Consider the following 9902-nt stretch of genomic DNA (forward strand, 5'->3'; position numbering starts at 1 on the left):
ACCCTGAGATCATGACCTGAGTGGAAATCAAGAGTCCGACGTTTAACCGACTGAGCCACCCAGGAGGTCCCAGATAGTGTCTTTTTGAAGAAGTCCAAGTCGTGAACAGACAGACCTAGGAAGATACCTGTGAGCTCAGTAGGAGAGAACAAGGCTTTGAAGACAGATGAGACTCAAATCCTAGTTCTGCACCTCAATTTCTTTACCCCTCTGCCTTCGGTGTCCTGTCTGAGGACGAGGAGGATGATGGCAAATCTGTTTAGCTCATAGGGTCATTTTGAAGTTTCTAAGACACAGTGTGTGTGAAAATGCTTTGTGAACTGGCAAGTACCAGAGGGATGCTAGCTGTTATTACAGAAAGGGAAGTTATTTCCCCCATGTCAAAAACTTGCAGAAATATATTAATATGTAAGGAATGTATGTAGGGAGGACAGAAAAAATTCATTTCATTTAAAAACGAGAGGATTACTGGCAGGAAAACTACAAGCATTATTTATGAGGGGCTCATATGAAGAAATACCCAAGGTCTATAGGCCTGTCTTTTTAATCTTTTTTACGAGTGATACTCCAAAATTGCAGCCAAATTAAGAAAGGGTCTTTGTGAAGTGGGGTTGGTGAACCTGTCTGCATCACTATCACTGGGGACACTTGTTAAAAATGGAGACCCTGGAGCCCCACCCTGGCCCAAATATCAGAACTGCTAGGGCTGGGCCTCAGGAATTTGCCAACTCCCAGTCTGGTTGTATTGCAAACGGAGGTTGGAGACCAATTGTGCTAAGGAAGCATGATTGACTCCATCGGGCAGCAGTGAACTCATGATTTGGTCTTTTGTTCAATTTTTTTAAATGAAAACAATGCTGGGCGCCTGGGTGGCTCAGTCAGTTAAGTGTCTGCCTTCAGCTCAGGTCATGATCCCAGGGCCCTGGGATCGAGTCCAACATCGGGATCCTTGCTCAGCGGGGAGCCTGCTTCTCCCTCTCCCTCTGCCTGCCACTCCCCCTACTTGTGCTCACTCTTGCTCTCTCTGTCAAATAAATAAAAACCTTTAAAAAAATGAAAACAATGCCAAAAAATTTTAGAAATCAAAAAGTAGATTAAGGTCCATAGTCCCATCAATACAAAGTACAACAGTGGCTGTATTTATGTTTTGGCATATAAGTGGCATGTTTTAATTATCACTACTGTGGGTTTTTTGAAAATATAAATTTGCATGTTGTCTCCAAATAAAGGGATTTTATTCACAAACTAGTAATTATAATAAGAACTTAGATACCAACATGGTGCCACTTTCCCTCATAAATGCCTACCAAATTTCAAGCTTCTGTAGGTCAGCAGAATCAAATGTGGGTGACTCAGTCAACATATGTCTATATTTTACTTAACACAGATTCACAAGACTGCTGTCTTCCTTCCTGAAGCTTGCTTGGCACCCTCAAATATTTTACCACTCAAAAATCTTTTCTATTAACTTTACCATGGTGGGGAGTTAATTTCCGCTGTGGAAATATTTTCACTCTACAAAGTTGAAATAGCCACATGTGTGTCTCCTCCTCACTGTGCCTAAATTGGCAGCCACTTTGACCAAGAAGCACAACCATGTCGCAAGTCATCAATGCTAGTTTGCCCCCTGGCAGGGGTTTGTACATGCCCCAGGAGCTCCACATGCTCAGCCAGGAGTTATAACTCTATATCTATTCCTATATCAGTACTGGACAAATATGCTACTAGTATTTAAAAGTATCGCCCAAGGTGGTAACTGAGGTTTCTTGAATAATTCTGACATACACTCTACAATCCAGCCAATGGAAAAAACTCATTTCCTGAGCAAGGTTCCTATCTCCATGTCTCCAGAAAAGCACTATTTCTCTATATCCAAATACTACCCAACCCCGGTAGAATTATGCATGGTATTTTGTTCTTTCTGACCCTTTACTTTCTCAACTCCCCACTAACAAATGTGGAAGGAATGTTGGAATTAGAGCATCAGTATTTAGTAATATTTAGTAACCCCTAATGAAAACATCAGTTGAAGTGTTGATGAGGAGCTTGTCAATGGAGAGATCAGACCAGCATCACTTGAACCCAGATCTATGTTAGCATCACCAAAGTGGTATAGCCAGACAGTGTAAGCCTCCTTATAGTATATGATGTGGAGCACATGGTCCTTCCATAAGGCATCCCTACAAGAAAAAAGATGAACCTGGATCTAATGGAACCCATTGAGTTAACTCTATGTAAAAGGAATAGGGAGATAGAGAAACAAATCATAAGGAAGCAAAATCCAAAATGCAGAACATTCTATAGGACCACCAACCTGGTTTTTACAAACTGATGGCATGAAATTAACCAAAGTGGGGGTGTGGGCTACTCCAGTAGAGGAAGAGATAGAATAGTCATATGTGATGTATGAAGCTTGTTTGAATTCTGAATAGGACAAACCAACAGCAAGAAGCCATTCTTGAGAGAGTTGGGGAAATCTGAATACAGATTGGCTGTTAGACAATACCATGGAATTATTGCTAGCTTTGTTTGGTGTGATAACGACGTTGCGGTTATGTGAGAAATGTCTCCACATTTTAGTGATGCATGCAAAGTATGTAGAAGCGACATAGCATGTTTCAAGCCATTTGTTTCATTTCATTTCAGAAAGTTTCAATCCTTTATTTATAAAGTGATTTGTCTTAATATCAAGAAAGTAATGTACAATTATTGAATGTGGGTGATGGGTATGTGGGTGTTCATTATACTCCTTTTTATACTTTTAAATGTTTCATTGAAATTGTTTTAATCTTAAAATATTACATCTGAATTGTCCTTTAAGGTCTAGCTAGTGTTTTCTTCCAGGCGGAAGTGATTTCTTCTTGCTCAGCTCACAAAACCTCTTTTCAGTATGTAATTCTGTCCACCTTGAATTGTTGTCACTTGGGTATATGTCTCACCTCTTTATCCTACCACAGGGCAGACTCCTGCTTTGTTTTCTCTCTCTGTCTGCCTGACATAGTACATTATTGACAGTGACTGAATGAACACAAGAATATAGAGCTCTAAGAGCCCACACTACTACTATTTCATGTTCGCATGTGGAGGGAAATGTGAAGTAGCCTCATTCAAGTTCAGTTATCTTGAAGTTGAGACTCAAAAAATGGGTTTCAATTCAAATTCTTTGGCTTCTTCTCTGATTCAGAGTGACAGGGCCATTACTATACTTTTCTTATCTAGGAAATGGGTGAGGCACTAATGACTTCATGGGGGCAGGACTTGGAATGCCTGGGTGTTGGCCATCGCTCCATGAGGGAAGAGAGAACTCATTGAAGGGAAGCCAATATCTCATCATGGCGGTGAACACCTGGGCTGAGCCCTGGCTTTGCAGATAGGCTCACCTGTTCTACCTCGATGCTGCCCACCCATGCCTGACAGGTCAAGTCAGAAAGGTAAAGCTTTTAGCAAATAACAAGGCAAGGTTTCCAGATTGCAGACCTAGAAGCCAGTCAGAACTGGATGTAAGGCTGGCCCCACAGCTTACTAGCTGCTTGACCTGGAGAGACACTTTATGTCCCAAGTTCATCTCTCTGTAGGAAGAAAGTACTAATGCCTATCTCACACTGTTACTGATGAGATTACTACTCATAATTTGTATATGCGGAAAAATAGTAAATCATTTATTAAACAATGACTTCAGGCCAGGCACTGTTCCAAGATGGCCCAATAGCCTGTAATAACTAATTTAATCCTTGCAACACTCTATTGTAAACAGTTATTATCCCCAAATTAAGAGACAGAAATGTTAAGCAACTTGCCCAAGGATACACGAGTAGAAAATCGCTAAACCAGGATTCAGAGCTCAGTATTCTTGTCTTCCGTGCTGCGTGGTCTCTCTCAAACACGACAGTGTACTTAAAGACATTATAGTACCTGCTATTTAAAAAAGTAAACCAGAGTCAAGCTGAGTTTTCTGTCATGAAACTATATGCATTCCATAACTTCATGCATGAAACTTTTTTTCAGCCAAATCATCCCCCTGCCTCTAAAATAACGTGCCTGGTCTTCTGGAGCAGTGAGTACAGGTGGAGGGATCTAATGGCTCTGGATCCCTCCACCTGTACTCACTGCTCCAGAAGACCGTTTTCTGGGCCACACAGCAGCTCCAGAAGACAGTTTTCTGGGCCACACAGCAGCCCCATTTACATTGGCCTTTGTGCCCCTGCCCACCACCACCACCAAACACCCTGGCTTCTAACACCAGGCCCTCAGAACCCCCTCCTAAAAAAAAAGATGGGAATCCCAGTGGATCCCAGGGCCACCTTTGGGCATCATAAAACTCTGGAGAGGGAAAGTGTCACCCAAGTTGCTCTGGGCATCTTCTAGTTAATATTTATTTAGTGCTCTCTATCTTCTGTTCTTTTCCTGCCCTCATCTTGTTGGTTCGCATGACAACCATGAGAGTTATATACAAGCTGTTGGTCTTGACCTTTAGAAAACCTACATATTTGTGTGTCAATATTCCAAAACATTTTCCATATGTTGCATTTGAACTTGAGCACGTCAGCTGGTGAATGAACTTTCTCAGCATCACGGGCGCCTGCGACCGCCTGCTAACAGCTTGGTCTTGGCAGGACACCCATTTTTGCCTGGGTATTTGTGTTTGCACAATTGGTTTAATATTTTGGTGCATTTTCCTCTAATTTAACACAAATAGTCAAATAGTCATTGAAATTATGCCCATAATGATAGGTGAGTGCATAATTTAAAAACTTCTGTGAGAGGCTGAAAATAGATGGTGAAGATTTGCCAAATAGACAAGACTTAATTGAGAATTTCATAACATGGCTTAATTCCGTAGAAAACTGCTCTCTCCCCCACAAAACAGCAAAATCCATTGTTTAACTTTTTTCAGCATTCACCATTGAGTATGCTTTTTCAGGAAGGCTTTATGTATGAAACGAAGAAAAGTTTCAAACCTCCCCATTTTATAGGTGAGGAGACTGAGACTCAGAGAGATTAAGGGATTTGCCCAAGTTCACACGGCCAGTACTTAGCTTGCTTTTGAGTCCAGGTTCCTTGAACCCCGGACTCCCTGCACTGCACCAGGGGTAGGGAGAAATCTGCCTGAGTGTGCCCAAACTCCAGAGGGGCACACAGCCCCCAGACCTCCCCGCTCCAGCAGCAAACCCGGAGGTTTCTCCTCTCGATGGACAGCTTCCGAGGCAGGTGGCAGCCCTCATGGAGGAGAGGACAGGGTCTCTGAACCTGAACCTGAACTGTGGGTCAAGGGGGATGGAGCCCCTGGCAGGGCCACCTGTGCGCCTGCTTCAAGCAGTGAGTTCCAGGCAGTACTCGAGCTCCTGGCTCTGCCACCTCAGTGTAACCTTAGCAAGCCACCTCGCCGCTCTTACCTTCAGCCATAAAACGAGAATAACTGTAACCAACCTATCGATGCTTTCACGAATATCAAATAAATCATATATGCCAAGTGCTTTTCTACCCGTGAACTGCTGGGCAACTGTAAATAAAGGGTTTCTAGTTTCTCTATTTTTAGTTGCTGCCGCCACCACATCCCTTGTCAGGCTGCAGCTGTGTGTCAGGCTTTGAGCATCTCCCCTGGGCAAACATGGACCTCCCTGCTCTGGTCAGAGTCTACGCAGGGGGATAGAATCCGTTCCAAATAAACAAACAGAAGTCCCTTGCCTCACCTTCCCGCCCTCTCGCTGGCTGCCCCCCACTACGCACGCACGCACGCACGCACGCACGCATACGTACACGCGCACGCACGCACACGCGACACGGATACGTGCACAGGTTCGCATGTGTACGCCCTCTCTCCTTCCCTCCCTACTCCGTCTCTCTCTCTCTCTCTCTCTCTCACACACACACACACACACACACACACACACAGACTCACACCTCTCTTCCATCCGTCCTTCCCTCCTTCACCAGTGTCTTCTCGGTGCAGCCAAGCCACCTGGAGCCACCCAGGACCTGCACGTGTTACACTTCGGTTTTGCATGGACTTATGCATTTCCTGGCTCCGCCCAGCCTGAAACTGTTAAAATATCACAGCAGGGTGGCGGCCCAGCCCCCAGACACAGCTCTGGTCGTCACATGGCCTCCTGAGTAACTCTAGTCTCCAGTCAGAGCTCTTGGGGGGGAGGGACCCATAGAGAACCTATGTATGTATAGAAACCATGAAAAGGCATCTGTATATACACTGCTAAGGCGTCGAAGGACAAGGAAGTGTAAGTAGTGGGTGATCTGATTTCAGGAATTTTACTTTTTGTCAAGTTATTTAAATGTTCGGTTATGTTAAGTGGACATAAACATTTGCTCAGGAAGTTTAAAATTGGTGGCGATACGGCTGACCGGATATGGCTGATCATTTGGGCAGTGGCAGAAGCAGGAGCCCAAGTTGGGAAAATTCTAGAAGCTGCTGTTTGCTGACCCTTCATTGAGCCAGAGGTCAGGAGAAGGGTGAGGCTCAGGCAGCCCTGGTGGTTGCTCAGTGGCTGTTCTTTTTTTTTTTAGATTTCATTTATTTATTTGACAGAGCGAGATAGCAAGGGCAGGAACACAAGCAGGGGGAGTGGGAGAGGGAGAAGCAGGCTCCCGGCAGAGCAGAGAGCCCGATGCGGGGCTCGATCCCAGGACCCTGAGATCATGACCTGAGCCGAAGGCAGATGCTTAACGACTGAGCCACCCAGGCGCCCCTGCTCCGTGGCTGTTCTTAAGAACTGGGGCTGGTCCTGGCTCCAGGCCTTGTGCCTCTCTGTTGCTGGACAAGTCACTGGTATTCTCTTTTTCTGCTTGTACCAATAATACATGCTTCCTATTAAAGAATTCAAGGAACATGTAAAATTATACGAAAGAAGGTAAAAGTCACATGAAGTCCTCTCACCTGAGGTAATCAACATTAACATTTTAGCAAATATCTTTTTGAGGCACTGCTTCCCAGTAACACCTACAATATGCACACACACACACACACACACGATTTTTACAATTTGCTTTTGTTTTGTTTTTTTGTTTTCCACCTCCCTTGTCTGTCTCTACCTCCACCACCAATAGTGAAAGTAAATAACTTTGTGTTCATCCTCCCAAAACTCTCTTCATGTAACATAAAAATGTATGCACGTGTCTGCGTAGAGGTTTCTTTTCTCATTCTTTGGTATTTCCAAATATGGGACAACTTCATGCACCTCTGTGCATCTTGCTTTTCTCATGTAACAACATGTTCTAGAAATTCCTCTCAGCTTCACTTGTGAAGATCTAGTACATTCTTTTTAAGACTTGTGTAATGTATTAGAGACTTTTAGAATGCATATTTATTCAATAATTCCCCAAATGGTGAGCAGTTACAGGGGTTTTTTTTTGTTTTGCTTTTGTAGCTACAAAGATTGCTGTAATAAACATTTTGTATCTTATATATTCCTATATAATGATGTTTGATTAGTCTCTGAGATTCCCAGAAGTGGGATTGTAAATTTAAAGATGTATGTATTTTTTAATTTTAATAAAACTGAAAGAATTTCTACACAGTCAGTAATATTTCATATTTTATTTGTCCGATAAATATTTATTAAGTCCTTACTCCTTGCCAGGCAATTTGGATTCAACAATGAGTAAGACAAAGATCCCAGACCTCACTGAGAGTTGATCCTAGAAATACAATGGGGAAGGAGAGATGAAAGAACAGTAATTATAATAAATACTTTTGTACCAAAAATGTATGAAAACATAATTCTCCCTTGCTTTACCATCAACAATTGGTATTATCTTTCCTTTTATTTTTTTCCCAATCCTATTGATGTAATGTGATTATTTTATTATCTTAGTTTGCATTTCCCTATCAGTAAGTAATTTCAACATTTTTCACATGTTTATTTAGCTAGTGGGATTTGTGTTGGATAAACTGACATTTACAATCTTTACTCATTTTTCTATTGAGTGGGTTGTATGCTAGACCCATATTCTTGTTAATTTTCATGAGCTCTGTGTATATTATAAATACACATTTATCTGCGGTATGCCTTGCAAATCTTTTTCCCAATTTATTGCTCAGGTACTGACTTCATAATGGTTTCTTTTACCATATAATACCTTTCACGTTTATAAATTTGTCTTTTTGCTATCAATATGTCTTTTTGTCCTTTCAGCTTCTGGCTATTCTATCCTTGTTCATTGTTATCTCCAAACTCTGGGTCATATATATAGTCTCCTAAATTTTCTTTCAATTAAATTTTTTTAAATTTTTAATTTTTTTTTCAGTACACATGGAATTTATTTTTAATATGGTGTGAGGTAGGAGTCCAATTGTCTTTTCTTCTAAGTAGACAGCCATTTTTCTAATACCATTTATTAAAATAAACCATCAGTTCTCCATTTAAGTAAAATGCTACCTTTTTCATATATGCAGTTCCAAATGCACTGGAATCTGTTCGCATGCTCATTATTCTGCTCCACTGATGATATGTCTATTCTTACTCCAATTTTATGCTGTTTTGATTATAGTCTTTTTCATCATTTTAAAGCTAGATAAAACTTTATTTGGTCAGAAAAAAACTTCAGATAAATTTTATCATATTAAAAATTGTAATTATTATTGAAAGTTCATTTAATTAACATTAGGAGCTAGAAAGAGGACATAAGAAAGAGAAGAGGTTAAAATAATTACAAGACAATACTACATAAAACTTTATGGCAACAAACTGGAAAATGTGGAGGAAATCAAATTTCTACTAATAAATCATATAAATCATCAAAATGGTGCGAGGAGGAGAAAAATGGGAACTGACAAATTCCTATAAAAGAAATTGGAAATTTACTTAAATATCTACTTTTTAAAAAGACCCCAAGAACAGATGACTTATTGGCCAAGTTCTAGTTAGCCTTTAAAGAACAGAGAGTCCCAGGGTTATTAAACAATTCAAGGCCAAAAAAATAAAAAATAAAAAAAACAATTCAAGGCCATAGGAAAAAAGGTGGACAGCTCTCCTGTATGTTATGAAGCCAGCATCATCTTAGTGTTAACTCCTCATACACAGAACCCATTCGGGAATATTGATTCTCGTTTGAAATAAAATATTGGCAAATAGGATCCATCCATGTATCAAAAAGATTGATGAATTGTAACCAAACAGCTTTTATTTCAGAATGGAAGGAAGTTTCAGTAGCAGAAAATTTATCAACATAATTCATCACAGCAACAAATTATCATATGAAGAGATACTCAATAGGTACCCGATAAAATTCAGTATCAAGTCTTTTTTTTTCCCCCTCTAAAGATTTTATTTATTTATTTGAGGGGTGGGGAGAGTACAGAGCTAGAGTGAGAGGGAGAAGCAGATCATCTGCTGAGCAGAGAGCCCGACGTGACATGGGGCTCAGTATCAATTCTTAATAGAAACCCATGATCCCTTATGCAAAATTCTGATACTAAAAAATCTCTGAAAACTGAAATGTTTCACTTTGGCACCAAATTTCATTTGCTGTTAAGGTTTATCTGAACTGACATAAAGAAAGTACTTAAAAACAAAAAAAGTCCTGTTCTTTTACAAATATGAGGTATTGCATGCTCTGTACGCAAGGCGTATTCCAACAAAGTACTTATGGATTATTTGTTATTGTGGCTGTCTTATATTTAAAATTATTATAGTCTTCCTTTTCTTCAAGGTGAGTTTGAGGGGAGGTAATATGAAACATGTGCTTTCAACTTTCTGGAAGAAAAGTCCCACTGCGTTTCATTAAATCTAAGACACCGCTGTTTGGAAGGCTAGCATTTATTTTACATATCACTAACATAGGGGAAAAAGATGCTGCTAATTACTTTATGAACCATCATCAATTGTAAAACACATCATGGTTTCAGAGATACTGAAATGTGAAAAAAGGTACATCGTGGAATCAAAGAA

Source organism: Mirounga leonina, unplaced genomic scaffold, assembly GCF_011800145.1.
Source record: "Mirounga leonina isolate KUSES-001 unplaced genomic scaffold, KU_Mleo_1.0 Mir_176, whole genome shotgun sequence".
NCBI lineage: Eukaryota > Metazoa > Chordata > Mammalia > Carnivora > Phocidae > Mirounga > Mirounga leonina.